This window comes from Anser cygnoides, chromosome 15 (genome assembly GCF_040182565.1).
Source record: "Anser cygnoides isolate HZ-2024a breed goose chromosome 15, Taihu_goose_T2T_genome, whole genome shotgun sequence".
NCBI lineage: Eukaryota > Metazoa > Chordata > Aves > Anseriformes > Anatidae > Anser > Anser cygnoides.
The window spans coordinates 4,289,823-4,305,394 of NC_089887.1; the positions used below are offsets into that span (position 1 = coordinate 4,289,823).

Here is a 15,572-nt window from a genome sequence, read left to right on the forward strand (position 1 = left end):
AAGAGTTAGCAGCTTGTGCTGTCCCAAAAGGCAGATAAAACAATTATAGTGCTCCCTTCTGATTCATCATCTGTGAAAAATTGTTTGGGTTTTGCTATGTACACAGAAAGGCATGGTTGGAAGTGCTGCCAATAACCCCCCTGCTCGGTTTAAACTGTTGCTCATCTCTTAACAGGGGTTAACAACTCCCAGTGAAAGAGCTGGACCTGCCGTAACGCTGCAGCAGCCGGCTCTGATGGGAGAGAACAACGCCCCTGCACGGACAGACTAGTTAAAAAATGCATTTTTAAAATACAGAAAAACAGTCGTAGTTTAAGTTCCAGACTCAAGGAAGGGGAAGGAAAGGAGAAACCATCACAAAAGTAGTAAGTTGCTTACAGACCAAACAGCCTCTTCAAAGTATAGGAAAGCCTATAGGTATCTCGTGAACAAAGTAAAGCTCCCATGCACAGTGCTCAGAGCAAGATAGGGTTAACGCAGCCGTACCCCGATGCAGGCAGTCCCTGCCCAGCACATGGCATCTCCGGGAATGAAGTCATTAGTGTAACCGTACAGATCATTCTTCCAAATGTGAAAAATGTGACTAATTCTCCAGCTTCAGCCAATTATGACCTGCCAGGACTATCATAACAGCCCATAAATAATGTGTAACAAAATCATGGTAATGAGCCTTCGAGAAGAAAATTAGATCCTCTGTGTCTTAACTCCATAAAATTACTTTGCCTATATGGGCTGCCTCCATCATTCCCAGCACTTCTCCTTGCCTCGCTGCCCGTCATCACTTGTGGCCATGCGTCTACTTGTCCTGGTAGCTGTGCAGTATTCAGGTTGGTTTTCTCCATTTTGGCTGTTTCCTCTGAAGAAAACCAGAGGCACCACTGTTGGAGCTAAAAATCCCAGTGCACTCTACTTTGAGTGTTTTCACTGACAAATGAAAGAAGTATTTATCCAGATCTCACTGACCTTCTCAGCACATCATTGGCAGCCGTGGGACATGGTGTTGTCCCAAGAAATCAGTGTCTTTCTGTCAGAGGGAAGAGCTTTCTAACACCATAAAACATAGAAGTTATTTTGGAGACACTTCTGTTTCCTTCCCATCCCTAAATCCTCCCAGACTCCAAATAAGGAGGAAAATGAGAAAAGAACGAAAGAGCAATGCAGCAGCATATTAAACAATAAGATTCTCTTATGTTTTCAGGCATGCCTCATTGTTGCCAAAGGGCTAACCTTTATCGTTGTGCAAGAGTAAGGGGATGGCACCCTGAAAAATCACGAAGCATTAACTCATCACTCAGGAAGACTTCCTGAAGCATGCAGAAATATATTCCCCAGTCTACTGAAAGATCTGCTGGGAACTCTCCAAAGCAGATGCATACCCCATGACGTGAGAACTGTTCTTGCATCATTTCTGAGCAAAGATAAAAATATAAGTGGGGAAATTTGTTTCCTCTTAGTTAGCTACGACAGAGTAACCACCAATGTTACAGTAACTTGCCTAAATGATGCAAGATTTCCAGTTGGTTGCAGTGATCAAATGGATTTTATGAAAAAACAAGTTTCCTGATGCTTACAGCAGAGAAATATTTCGTGTGCCTCACCCAAGCAGTTATTAGGTGTTTCAAAATCAGGCTGAGCCCTGACAGACAGAAAAATGGCCTATTACCAACCTAAGTGTCCCTAAAGCACTGAAGTCTTTTGCAACTCCATCTTGCCTTTAAAGTGAAAAATGAAACATTTTCAGACATATTTCACCCAAAAGGAGGAATAGGCAGTGTTGGTCCTTTTTCTTTCCCCTCTGCTTACAATTCCATAGATTCTCTATTGATACCCTGCCACCGGACGCCTACGTGCAAGAAGGTGCACAAAGAAAGAAGCTGGCAAACAGAACATGCTTGTCACAGCCCTTCCTTCCTCCATCTTCCTATTAGAAATAACAAACCAGTGCAGGGAATTACCGGGGCATGACAGATAGCTTGGAAATGTGGAAAACCTGTAGCTGGATTTATGCTCTGACATAACCTTTATCTGTTGTAATGGAGAATTAGGCATATTGAATTCCTCACCATACAGATACGGAATTTTGAAAACCCTTACTATTGCACAAATGTTGACAGCATATTTTATTTACTGCATCATTAAAGGTTAAAGAGACTCATTCTCCAGAGGATTCATTTTTTCAGTGCTTAATATCAATTAAAGCTAATTTCAGCTCTACCCTAATGATTAACATAAAATATGGAAAAAGCTCTAACTGAGCATTTCTGTTCATTACTTCCATTCTCCTGTACTGCTGGGGCACTGAAGCAGCTTTACATCACCCGTGACACACTTTTACCCCCAGAGTTCTTGGATACTGAACAGATGATATTGCAAAGATGCACAAAATAGCTTTGATTTTATTGATCAAAGTTTCCATTTAACCAGTTCATAGCTGTTGATCAGGAAATATCGTAGGCTTTCCTACATAGCTTCTGCAAGTATCTAGGTTCAAGTCTGTTACACAGCCTACAGCCTCCATATTGCATGTATGTGTATACTGATATATTTGTGCAGTCAGAAGCTCGCAAATGGAGTGTTAAAGATGGTATAACCGTCCAAGGGAAAAATGAAAAACCCTCACCTGCCACTCACAAACTAAAGCCAGTCCAGCTGGATGCATTTATCCATCTTTGCTTGGCAGAACGCTAGTTCTATCAACACACCAGGGAGTGCCAAGAAAAATAAGTTATAGCCCATCCCCTAGACTGTAACAGGGCTTTGTGCAACCCAGCTTAGACAACACAGGTGCCAGACTCCACCATCCTAGGGCTGTCCAGCTGTTTGTGCTCTGCAATCAAAGGTAATAGGACTGGAAGACACTTTTGGAAAATAGATCACACGGACCAACCTCCAGCACAGAGAGCAGGGTCTTGCACTAACTTGCCCCAAGCTTATCTAACCTTTTCAGAACTTGTCTGCTTGGATCCTAATTTTAAAGTATTTATTGTTAACAGACACTAATCTGGGATCGATCTGTATCCAAAGGTCACAGCAAAAGCCAGAGGGAAGGTGAGCAGCGATACAGATGCTCCAAAGAAGGTCAGCTGCTGCCACTCAGGCTGCTCTCTGGTGGTAACCACACATCAGTCAGCCACCAGTAGCCTTAGCAACATCCATGGAAGTGAGCAGATGTCTGATGCTCCCAGTAATTATAAGAGACTTCAGTGGAAATCAGCAGGATATAAAAGTGGGGGGGTGTACATTTGCAGATGCCCCCTGCCAGGAAATGAAGTGCCTTGCCCAGGCTGGCTCTTGTTTTAGTGTGTCCCATCACATCTAGCTCTGGCCCAGGACTCCACACTGAGCTGCAAGCATCTTCCCAGGCAGGTCACCGAGCCCCCACACTGCTGGTCTCCATCATTTCAAGATTGCAGGTGGCTTTCTGCTTCCCCCTCCTCCTCTTGAATCCTCATGTTTAGCTTTCAATCACCAGGATTCATTTGGCTGGGAGTAAGCGAAACAGCTCTCTTAAGTGGAAGAGCTACCTAATAAAGTTTTAATGGAAGATATTATTTCTGTTCTTTACATTCCATTAAAAGCCAGTCAGGAAATGAAAGCCCAGGAGGGTTAGCCATGCTGGAAACACTCAGCAAGAGGCTGTTCTTCAGGGACTTCAGTCTAAATGTTGCCCTGAGAAACAGAATGCGCCACAAACACAGACAGCTTGTGCTAGTACTGACTTAGCAAGCACGTGCGTATTTATACACACACGTGTCTGTATGTGTGTGAGCATATAGAAACACCTACATGCACACTCCAGATAATAGCAGGAGCCCAAAGGAAAAACCTCCATGCAGCCAGCGAGAAGGGCAGAGGGCATTTATTTGGCCTTTGAAGAGGTTCTCCAAAGCCAGGTTTGATATCCGCCTGGGGAAGGTACGAGCACAGCCCCCGGCATGGTCAAAGCACGAGGCAACGCAGGGCTGGGGGGGGGGTCTGCCTGGGGAAGCAGCAGGTTGTCTGTGCCTGGCTGCCCTGGGGCTCGCAGGCAGCTCGGTGCATCTGTGGCCAAAATCTGTCCTGGGAGAGAAACTTCCTGGAGACTCAAAAATCTGGGAAGTTGCCTGAGGATCTTGGTATTAGGAGAGCATCTGCTGCTCCTGTCACAAGCAGGAGGAGAGCTGCGGCAGCCACAAGGTTGGGGTGAGGAGCTCAGTGCCTGAACCACGGCATAGCCTAGTTTCTGCTTCCCTGTGTCCTTACCTATACACCAAGGTATACAACTGCTTCTCACCAGCAACATTTAAACACCAAAAATACTGCTTATATTTTGTTTTAAATTGAAGCAGTCAATCTGGGCTCCTCACTAACCCACAGCCTGAATTAAAAACAACAACAACAAAAAAACCAACTTTTAAACCCCACTTCCTACCTGTCATTTTCTTGCTGCACTAAAATTCTGTGCAACAACAGCAGGAGCAGTTACAGGAATCTGTTTTCTGGAGGAATAGCAGAACTGAACGGTTCTCAGCCTCCCCGGGGAGGGGAGCTGACATTCAGGCACGTATCAGGGAAGACAGCTGAAAGAGGCCAAAAGAGCACTATACATTTCTGAAATATTAAACTGAGTTTAAAAAGTCTACCTTTCAGGTTTGGGCTGGCTGAGGGGCACCTTCTGTGTCAGACAGAAATCTGCAGTGATGCCAACAGCGTCCGACAAGGAGCCATCAGAGGGAAGCAGCCTGACCCACTGCTGTGCTAACCCAGGGCTAAGGACAAGAACAATAAAACATTAAAATGCACGGTCATAAAACCCCAGCGCACAGCAACTCCTGGCACTGCTTTGGTTCATTACAAAGCCACGTTGGCTTTGTGCTGGTTTTCCTGCCTCCTCTCTGCTGGCTGGCAGCAGCTCCAGAGAAGATCTTTGGCACTTCGCTGAAAGTTTCAGATATTGGTTTCCTTTGGAGCACCTGCTCCTTTGTGAGATGATAGAAGCTACCTCCAGGCTCCCTCCCTGGATGTATGCTGCAGCAGCACAGCTTATTATTTGCTACATTTACTTAAATTCCCCCCAAATGCTTGGATTTTAACCTTTCTTGCCCCTGCTTGTCCCTGTATTTGCTCCCAGGTAGACTTGGAGACCCAGCAGCCAGCCCTGCTGGGGTGTTCAGGCCCCCAGGGTACAATCCCCTTCTCAAATCCACCCTTGAAGCCACAAGCAGGGGAAATAAACCCATCAATCAGCCTCACCTTTCCTCACATTCATAGCTGGAAGAGCAATGCAGGAAAGATCAGGCCACCCGTGCACAGCTGCACGTGCCTACGTCCCAGGGCAGCAATCTCCAGGCAGGGAAAGCTCCCAGGTCCTGGGCTGCTTCTGACAAATAGCTGCTGAAATTGTTGTCTATTTGAGTATTTGTCTTCCATTCGTAATTTCATTTGAAAATCATTTTTGCAGGGTTTGCTGGACTTCAACCAAAATTGCTTTCAGAAATATGGGAAATCTGAGGGCGACTTTTTCCCAGGAACTCTTTATCAGTGCAGCCTCTAAAGCACAGCCACCTCGATCGGAGGGTGCAGGAAGGATCCATCAGAAGCAGCAATCCTAAAAGCATATCACATACTTGTTAACCTGTCCTGCCAGGTGAGAGCACTGGCTAGTTTGTATCTGACTGCTTCTGCTGGAAATCGGTAATAAAAAAATGCTTGTTTTTGAGATAAGTGGGAACTGAAAGAGTTCTTAACCCAGGCAGTTTCTCAGTTAAAGTTTTGTGGAAGAGGACGTGCACAGGCATCTCTGAGCCAAAACACAGGGGAGGACAGCAAGGCAGGGAGCAGCAGCAGAGCTGGCTGGGAAGGATCTGCAGCTTCAATTCCGCTGCAAGCAATAGGTGGGCTTTTTGAATGAGGAGAAAATTCATTAACTTGATGTCAAAGATTGCATAGAATTTAACTAAATCCTTAAGTAAAAGATGCAAAGCATTTCTTAGGACTCCTGGATCTTTCCTTGAAGATTTGCAAAGAAATGTGAAGGAACTGCTCCACTTTTAGTGCCATGCTGTGAGATTAGATGCCATCCCGCTATACATTCTTTTTTATAGCCCACTTCTATTTTTATTCCTGTTACACTGTGGAAGTGTTTGCTAATAATGTATGATAGGATGCTTTGTCATGAAAAAGCCTTGTATCATTTATCTGTTTCTGAAAAGAAATTCTCAGTACAAATCTAATAAGGAAAAAAAATCCTATTCTAACTCCTGTTGGAGGAAAGGGATTGATTTATGGAGAGAGATGAAAAGCACTAAGTATGTATTGCTTGGCAAAATGAGGAATTGTAGAGAACTGTCTTTATGCATTTGAAGGGTGTAAACATCAAAGAGGCAGAAGAGCTATTTAGAGCATTAGGAGGAGGCACATCGAGGAGACAAGAGTTGAAATTAAATGAACATCGTTAACTTAAAAATCATACTTCTGCCTGTGAATCTATTTCCTGATATTACTACTTGTAGCACTCTGATGAGTAAAAATGAAGCGTATATGAAAAATAGTTTAGATATTTTTTCCTATCTGATCAAACAAACCTTCCTGGAAAGTTTATAAAGCCCAGGCCCTGGAGCTATTCCTGAGAACTTGGGAGAAAAGCTTCCTTTAAATTCCCCCCACTTCTCCTGCCAGCGGTGGTTGTTGATCAGAATAATGGGCTGTTCCCCCCCCACCCTGTGCTTTCTGACTGCAGGCAGCCCGCTTCGGTTATCTGGGACATGACTCATTGACACTGTGTGGGTGTAAGAGCTTTTACCCCAGCAGAGGGGCAAGTTTGCCATCACTAATAACCCATCTGGAGAAACAATAGCATCCTTGTTCACACCCCCCAGGAAACCCGCATGTGGTCCTGCAGGATGCCCAAACTCCTCTGCCTGGGACTCCACTAATTGCCCATGGTCCTGAAATAAAGCATCAGGCAGAGGAACAGCTCCATGGGAAACAAGCATCTTTGCTCTCAGATGAGGCTTTTGACTGCACTTCAAAAGGCTGCTGAACGCCACACGTGTGGGGATCTCAAGGACAAAGTTCTGCTCCCATTAAGCCAGGCTGTGCGAGCTGCCTGCGCCCATCTGCGGGAGCGGGGCTGGGTCCTCTGCCCACACACCAGCGAGGCAGGGGTCTGCACGTGCATATGGATGTGCTTGGATAATTGGAAGTGTACAGCTGGGGGCTGGCATCCGAAAAACAGCATTTGGCTACGTGCCTCCCTTCCAATTGCTAGCAGCAGCCTGCAGTACCCAGAGCCACCCCTCTCCATGCCTTCACTCCTCGAGCAGCTGAGCAGCATTCGTGGTGGCAGGTGAAGAGAGCAGGGCTCGCTGCTCTCGCCTCTCCAGGGAAATCCTCAAATCCCTCCAGAATTATACATGCCTTCTTTTTGTCTTTCATCCCCAGACTTTTAGTCTAAGGGGGATACTGGACTCTGTTCTCACATTAGCCGTGAAAAAGAGGCACAGAAGGAGCTTTCTGGGCTCCCTCACCACCTTCCCCACTGGGGGAAAAAAGGCAAAACCCAGGGGACCAGATGCAACTAAATTGCCAAGTCAGAGCACAGAGGGCATGCAGGCTGAGACTTTTCTAACAGACTGATTTCTCCAGTCAGAAACCAATCATTAAGCATACTATTTCACGTGTGTGAAAAAGAAAAGTGTTAGAATAGCAAGCATCTGATAATAGACAAGATTCAGAAGTAAATGTGTGTTATCTGAACAATAAAAGTATATGCATGTATAATAAATATGATGTCTACCAATGACAAGCTCTGATTTATATTCCTGGTGTTTCCAGCCCTAGAGCGTCACAAGAACATTGTAATGAAAAACGTTCAGAAGTAAATAGGAAAGGATGAACCTGCTTGTACAAGCAGGGAATTACACTGCTTGCTGTGCCCCTGCCTGCAGGCACTGGGGCCCTGCACTTGTTCATGGCCAAAAACATCAGATCCTACAGGAATTGGGTTTCTGACACAGTCACAGCTCTATGCAAATACTGGGTTGAATTCATGCAATGCAGCAGGCCGAGGAAACACCATATAAACTGCAGGCTGGCAGCTGCAGGGCCAGGGGGGCCTGCTGGGCAGCAGGGGCAGGGCCATCCCCATTTAGTTTGCACCACCTTGAGCACACATCTTGTTCAACCTCTGCAGCCCCTGCAGCAAACTCACTCTTCTGCAGTGCAAAGAGGAGAACATGAGTCACCAAACCCCCAATTTAAATCTGAAACGAGAGCCTTACTGTGGTAGCAGTAGGTAGAAAGCCCCCCTTCTTCAGATGGATCTTCAGGGTCCAAGGCCAAGCAGTATAGCTATGCCTGAGCTAGAGACCTGCACTCCTCCAGCACAACTCAAAGAGGAACAAGGGCACCAAGCTGAGCTTAAATGGGCCCCAGGGCCCTGGGTGTGGGTGCAAGACCCAGGTGAGGCTGGTCAGGGCTGTTAACACCAGTCAGTGCCTTGAGGCCTGGTCAGGCTCACGCTTTGCACCAGGCTCTGAAAATTTCCCTCTTCCAGCCTCAGCTGGAGAAAATCTTTGTTAAGCCTTGACAGTTTAGGGCCTGTCTAGATGGGTTCGAGTGTCAATAAGTTTGGTGCCTGGGTTTTAAAGCTGAAGTTTATAAAGGCCCATTGCAGGGCATAAATACTGAATCTGTGTGATCCGTTCTACCTTTAGTCACCAGGTGTTTGGATCTGACAGCCTGGGTACGGCACTAGTAATTCAGAATGAGCCCTGAGACTGTGAGCAGCCCCAGAAACCCAGCTGTCAGAGTAGGAAGCAACTAGTTAATTTGGAAATTATTTTGTCCTTTTTCCCCTTAGCCGCAAGAGGAAAAAATATTTTTTAAAGTAACACTTCTGCTTTCAGGTGACTGGGATGGACTTTTGATGCTCAAGTTCTGTGATCATCCATCCCCTCTTGCTGCTTGCATCTAGCTTCAGAAGAGAGCAGCTTCAGCAGTTAGCAGAGAGGAATCAGTACAAGATCAGATCGGGTCTGTAATAGGTGGCAGGCAGGAAAGGCTGGAACAGAGCAGCATTTTGGCAGCTGCTCCAGCAGTGTGGGACACGAGAGACTGAGGAAAATTCAAGATGGTCAAACAACACTTTGTCTTTTCACCTCCCCTCAACACGAATGTGACATTTTCACTGCAGGCTTTCATAAACTGCAGCAATAAGTGGAGCAGAAAGGCAGTAACCCACACAAGGGCCAGTGTGGAGCTCCATTGCCTGCAGTGGAGTCGAAGAAATCAGCCTGCCGCGCGTTTCCCGATGCCATAGGCTGCTACAGAAGATGCACCGTGCCAGGGTATCCGGCCTGAGAGAAGAGTCCATTTATTTCAGGACTGAATTTGGCCTGGGGCCGGTGCTATTCTGAATAAAGTTGGAAATCAGTGACCTGTGGAAAACACTTGTTCAGCACCTGGTTCAGTTAAGAGCCCAATCTGCAAACAGTAAAGTCTGGATGCTCTACCAACCAGAACGAGTCCTAAAGCTCTCAGAGTTTACTGTTGAAGTTTGATTTTCCCATCTCTTAATGAAACAGACTTCTGTTCTGGGGGCATTGTGTCCATTTCACAATGCATTTCGTTGTCTTCAAGATGTACGTCCCCTCCTTGATCCTTCCTTTGGAAGGATGAATGAAGAAAGGAAAGGAAAGGAAAGGAAAGGAAAGGAAAGGAAAGGAAAGGAAAGGAAAGGAAAGGAAAGGAAAGGAAAGGAAAGGAAAGGAAAGGAAAGGAAAGGAAAGGAAAGGAAAGGAAAGGAAAGGAAAGGAAAGGAAAGGAAAGGAAAGGAAAGGAAAGGAAAGGAAAGGAAAGGAAAGGAAAGGAAAGGAAAGGGCACATATGACACCTTCTGGGATACATCAATCAGAGCAGAGCAGCAAAAGATAACAGGCTGCATAAACTCTTCTTAGGAGCCACCTACTATTTATCTAAATTGCATTTCTCAGCACGGTTGAGAAGCACTCCTCCTTCTTATAAAGGAGGGATGAAAGCAGGAGTGCTGCGATGTCTCTGCCCCTCATCCCTTCTCACACCTCCCACCCACATGGGAACTGCTCTGTGCTCCAGCAGCTGCCTGATCCCTAACCCCTGTAACACAAATCAGACTAGACTAGATTTACTGGTTTGGCAATATTCTGGCTGCTGCTTTGGCAGTGATGGCCAAACCTGAGATCCAAACACACCTGTTCACCATTTTAACCCCATTAACTGGATTTATAATGCTTTGGGTGTAGGAAGATATGGGAAATGTGTTCTCTGCATCAGCCCCTTTTGTTGGGTGACAGAGCTGTGCTGCATTCATCTGTCCCTTAGACCAAGAATGTTTCACCAACTGATTTAATTACATGAAGCTTATGCAGGAGTTACAGAAGGATTATCTGGGTTTTATCATGGTTATTATAGAAAATGATTATATTGTTACTATTACGGAGTTACAAAACGTAAAGAGGAATCACAGCAAACTTGGCAAGAGCTCATTAGGAGTGTGGTGCAGTCTGCAGGAGCTAATTAAAAATGCCTATATCTCATAATAACCATTTATCTCATCACAGCCTCCATTCCCTGACTTTCTTTCTGTGGACGGAGTGAGAGCAAATGATCTCTTCTCACTGGTGTATGTGCACACTGTAAAACACACTGAATATGCTGCAGTACACACGGTTTTGTTCCAGGGTATGAAGCCCCCAGTTCCATCCTTGCCTGCCTGGGCTGTGGGCTGACTGCCCTTCCCTACCACATGAGGCCACATTAGATGCTCTGGGGCTGCCTGGAGTTGCTTTAGGTAATAACTTATTCAACTATTCCAGAAAAAGCTTCTTGACATTTTAAATTGTTGGCCCTGTGAAGCGTTATGATAATGAAGGTGACTCATGGCTCCTCTTCTGCTCATGAGGTCACTCCAAGAAACTCCAGCTCTGTCCAGGCTCTCCAGAGGTGAGCAAATCGCTTGCCTCCAAAAGCATCCACTTTAGTTTTATTAAATGCTGCTTATCTGCAGGATCCATCTTAATTTCCCTGGGTCTTCTCGCTACAACTGTCACACAAGTCCCTGACTGCACTATCACTGTCTCCTCGTGGCAATAACGGTAAGTGTGGAGCTGCTGTCTCCCAGCGGGAAGGATTGCCATGGCTCATCTAATTCTCTCTTTCCCTTTTCCTTGTATTACGCCCTTGAAACAACAGAGGAAATCTTCACTAATACATAAACCTGTGTGCTCCTCCAGGAGTTCTTCTTCTCTCCTGCATCTGTCACACCACAATTGCAGGGGGAAGGCAAGGCAGACGACACGAGGCAGCTCGGCGGCGGCTGTCTGACCCTGCTCTTCCTCCCGCGCGGCATACGGGATGACAGCTGCAGCAGAGGAGGAGGAAGGCTGAATGCAAGAAGATGGGGACCGTAACCCTGCAGGAGATGCTGGTTGGGAGACATGAAAACAGTATTAAAACGGCATAGTAACATGGGCATTTGCATTTATTGTGCTCAAAGTCTTACAGAAGTGGCTGGTACCTCTGGTATCTCTGTTTCCAGCAATATGTTGGTCTGAACTGCTTACCACGACTGCAAGCTTTGCTCAGACGTCTGCATCTCTTCTGTAGGATTGCTCCTTCTGTACGCTTTCACAACAACAGAAAAGAGACAGCTTCCAGTTAATCTGTGTTATCTGGAAAGATGAAATCAAAGCGAAGTTCGTTTTGTCAACAGGGGTGTGAGTGCTGACAGGAGATGGATAGGAACAGGCGAAAACTAGCTGTAGTGGTGCCCGACAAATCATTTCTCACACTCACGGTGCCTGGATGCAGGGGGATATTCTCAAGATGACATTTGATGAACCTGTTTTCTTTTGGAGTTCGAATTAAAAGGCTCTGTAGGAAAAGAAGAGAAATAACTTGCAAAGGCACACAGCTGTGACACCATTTTCTGTGCAGCCCCACGACACTGGGCAGCCTGGAGGGGAACAGAGCGGAGAGGCACAGCCTGCCTTGCTCTCCAGGGAAAGAAGGGTGTACTTACACTTCTTAATCCATCCCAAAATATCAGTATCTTGGAAACAAATTCCTTGTCATGTTTAATCTTTGCACACATTTTCAATAAAGCAGATGGAGAGGCTGCTGAATAATGAAATCCTTGAGCCTGTTGCGGCTGAAGTCAGATGTAAAATCAACGTCAGCAGCACGGAGATTGTGCTCCTCGTGACAGCAGGAACCAAGTCTGAGGTCTGTTGGTCTTCAGTGCAGCCCGGCGGATCCTCAGTCCTCCAAGACACTGCTCTTCTGCTTGCGATTTCTTGGTCAAATAAAGACAATAAAGAAACCGAGGAGCATAAAAACGTCAGTGTGAGCAGCTCAGCCTGTCCCCAACAGTGCTGACAGCAGATGCTCATGGAAAAGCCTGGGAGCAGGGTGAGAGTTAGAGGTACTTGTCAGAAACACTCTCTCAGCTTCCTGGGCTTTGTGGTTCAAGGAGTCCATAGATATGCACAGGAAGGGAAGTACCTCTCTGTGCTTGCACTGAAAACCTTCCAGTTTCAACTGATGTCTTTAGTTCTGCTGGGAGGGACGGTACAAGTCATTCCCTCTTTGCCCTCTCCGTGCCACTCACAAGCGACATCAGGCAGCAGGAGATGGTGACACTGTTAACCGACTGCTGGAGTCCTGGCAATAGCTGAGCTAACATAGACAACACTTACTTTGAAGTTTTTTTCCCGAAGAATTCCTGCTGATTTTCAGCAAGACCTTGCTGTGCCCATAGGGAAACTTTCTGCACCCTCTGCTCTGGGAGCTGTCTGCTGACCATTGCGTTGGCTCCTGCCTTTCCCAGCCATTATCTTGACACCAGCTGGCCGTGGTTTTACTGGGTTTCTTTGACAACATAGACCTCATGTCCATAACTTCAGGCAGACATCAGAACTATTTTGCCCCAAACCATATATTTTTTGTTTCACCCTGAGAAGAATTTCTGTTTGTTCTCCTATTATTATTATTTATCTACACGTGTGACAAAGATGCTCAGACAAGTAGTGCCTACTCTTCACTTGTCTGTACAGCCTGGTGTCTCTGGTGACTAGGAACACTTTATCAAAGCCAATCAATTAAACCTAAACAATCAATTAAACCAATCGATTAAATCTAACCACTCAATTAAACTTATCCACTGTTCCCATTGGGCTGGCATGTCCAATATTCAGAAAAAGAAAATGCATATTTAAAATCCTGGCATTTTCCCAAAAGTTGTCACTCCCCTTCTGAAAACAATGCTGGAGAAATCAGGATTTTGCTCCTGTAACTTCTGCACATTTCTCCCTCTTAAGCTTTCTTTGCCAAACTTTATTTTCAGATGTATTCCTGCCTAAAATTGTGTTGTGTCAGCCCTTCTCCCAGACATCCTCTGCTTTCAGAGGCAGTTTTGACTGCACACAACAACCCAGCTGCTGCCTGAGATGAGGAAATCTCTTTTTGCAAGGACAGCAGACAGGGAAGCTCTTGGCAGATGAAGCAACCTGTGAGTCACTTCCGTGGCTTTTCCAGGAGATGTTGCAGACAGAGGCAGGACATTGAACTTAGCTGAGATTTCCCAACTGTCATGTTATTTGGGTGGCCAAACTTGAGTCATTTCTAAACCTAGATCACACTGGTTTTGTTGTTGTTGTTTTGTTGTTGTTGTTGTGTTTTTTTTTCTTTGTTTGTTTTGTTTTCCCTGAAAACAGACTATCTACTACACTAAAACAAAACACAACAAATATTCCTGGTGAAATCAATCTGAGTCTGCTTTCCTGAAATCAGCACATGTATAATGAGCATGAATTTCTCTCCTCTAAATTATCTGTCCTTGTGCTTGGGACCAGATTAAGGAAAGAGGCTGGAGAGGCCGTATGTCCCACCAGTAGCTGTCCTCTGAAAGCAGCCCTGTGAGCTGAACAGGGATGCGATGCTGCAGTCCCATCTTTGGATGCTGAAAAAAAAATCTGATGAGAAAATGACTTTCATATGGTCAATGACTAAAACAGTAATTAAATGAACTATATAAAATGTTTTGGAATGAGTAGAGAAAAACACAGCTTTATAAAGTGTAATACAGGTTAAGAAAAGCAGCAGTGTGACCCCCAAGATTTTGATGTATTCAGCGCGTGTAGCACGAGGTGTCCTGGTGTACATGTACAATGGGACTCGTCTGAAAGGAATGAAGAGCACCAAGGAGCGAGAAATTAGAAGACAGAGAAGAGGGAGGGGGATTAATCAGCATTAGTGCTGCTTTCAATCACTGTGTTCCCTATAGAAATTAAATTGCTCGGCTCATATCAAGTTACCCATTACCAATACACGCCGTTGCTTTCGTTCCTCACTTTGCTGGGCAGACTGCAGTGATGTCCTTGTGCTTCAGCCTTGTCTGCAGAGTAAAGGGGTTAATTTGATCTCCCTCTCTGTCTCTTTAAATATAACTCCTAAATTTGATGGTTTGCCTTTTTTTTTTTTTTTTTTTTTAATTATTACTACAATAGCTGTAGCTTTTCTGGAGGAAATACAGCTCCAACCAATGCGCTGCAGTTTTCCAAAGCAAAGTTTGAACCACCTTCATCAAACATAATGGTCACAGCTTTTAAACCTTTCAATGAGGGTAACAAGCTATTATTGGCCACAGCATAAAAGCAAAATACAAGCTCTCCCAGTCCAGTTTCTGCAGCTCCAAAACCAGATATAACATGACGAGCACATCATATACACATATGTAATCCTGTGAATATCTGTCGTATGTATATATGGTACACACTTTTGGTTCTTGCATAGATATCCCTGTACTTGGAGTAGCCACAAACGCTAGCTGAGAAAAACAAGTCTCTGTTTTTCATTACCACCTGTAATTCCACCTGGGGTCATTACTTCCTCTGCTAAAGTGATAAATAAAGTAATAATTCTCCCTAAAAGCTGTGCTGCATATCGCGCAGCTTGAGCACCCTCCTGGTACATTAACAGGGTGCTGGGACAGGCATTATGGATGTTTAGATCCAAGTATATGAGCTGAGTATTCCTCCCCACCTCAAATTAAGAAGAAACCCTGGCATTTTGAGGCGATTTACATCGATTTTCCTGCTGTAAGCCAAACCAAGCTGGAGCACCTGGAGTTCTTCACAAAGCGTCTCTCCGTGCTCGGCACGTGCTGGAAACTTGGCCTCGTGTCCCTGAACAGGCCAGAAATAGCCTGTCCCCAGGGATTAACTGACCTCCATGCTGCCTTTCCAGGTCTGTAAATTTTATCTGATGGGCTTCAAGGGATTTCCTCTGATTATTGCGGGTGCCTCTGGAGATAGATTTGAAAGGATCCTGAATGCCTGTGAGACCTCTCCCTCTGAAGCCAACCCATGGAGAAACCTGGCGGAGGAGCTGTAAATCTTGGGAGGTTTTACAGCAGCTCCCCAGACATCTGTATCGCCTGTATCAGCAAACGCTCCACGCATCGCTATGGGAGTGGGATGTGGTGAGGGGAGAGCTTAATTTAGAAAGCAACTATTTAATACCTACAGTTCTACATGACAGCCAAAAATGTAACC

The 15,572-nt window shown here is 45.4% G+C and overlaps 1 long non-coding RNA gene across 7 annotated transcripts in view; it reads right to left on the bottom strand.

The window, feature by feature from the left end:
• LOC125183154 (uncharacterized) overlaps positions 1 to 8,405 on the bottom strand; it is a 37,826-nt gene extending 29,421 nt beyond the window's left edge. For all 7 annotated transcript variants that reach the window (XR_010825164.1, XR_007164489.2, XR_007164491.2 and 4 more), the window contains exon 1: positions 8,262 to 8,405. This is a non-coding gene — a long non-coding RNA (uncharacterized lncRNA). The remainder of the gene's footprint in view (positions 1 to 8,261) is intronic.
• Between the last annotated feature and the right edge of the window lie 7,167 nt (positions 8,406 to 15,572).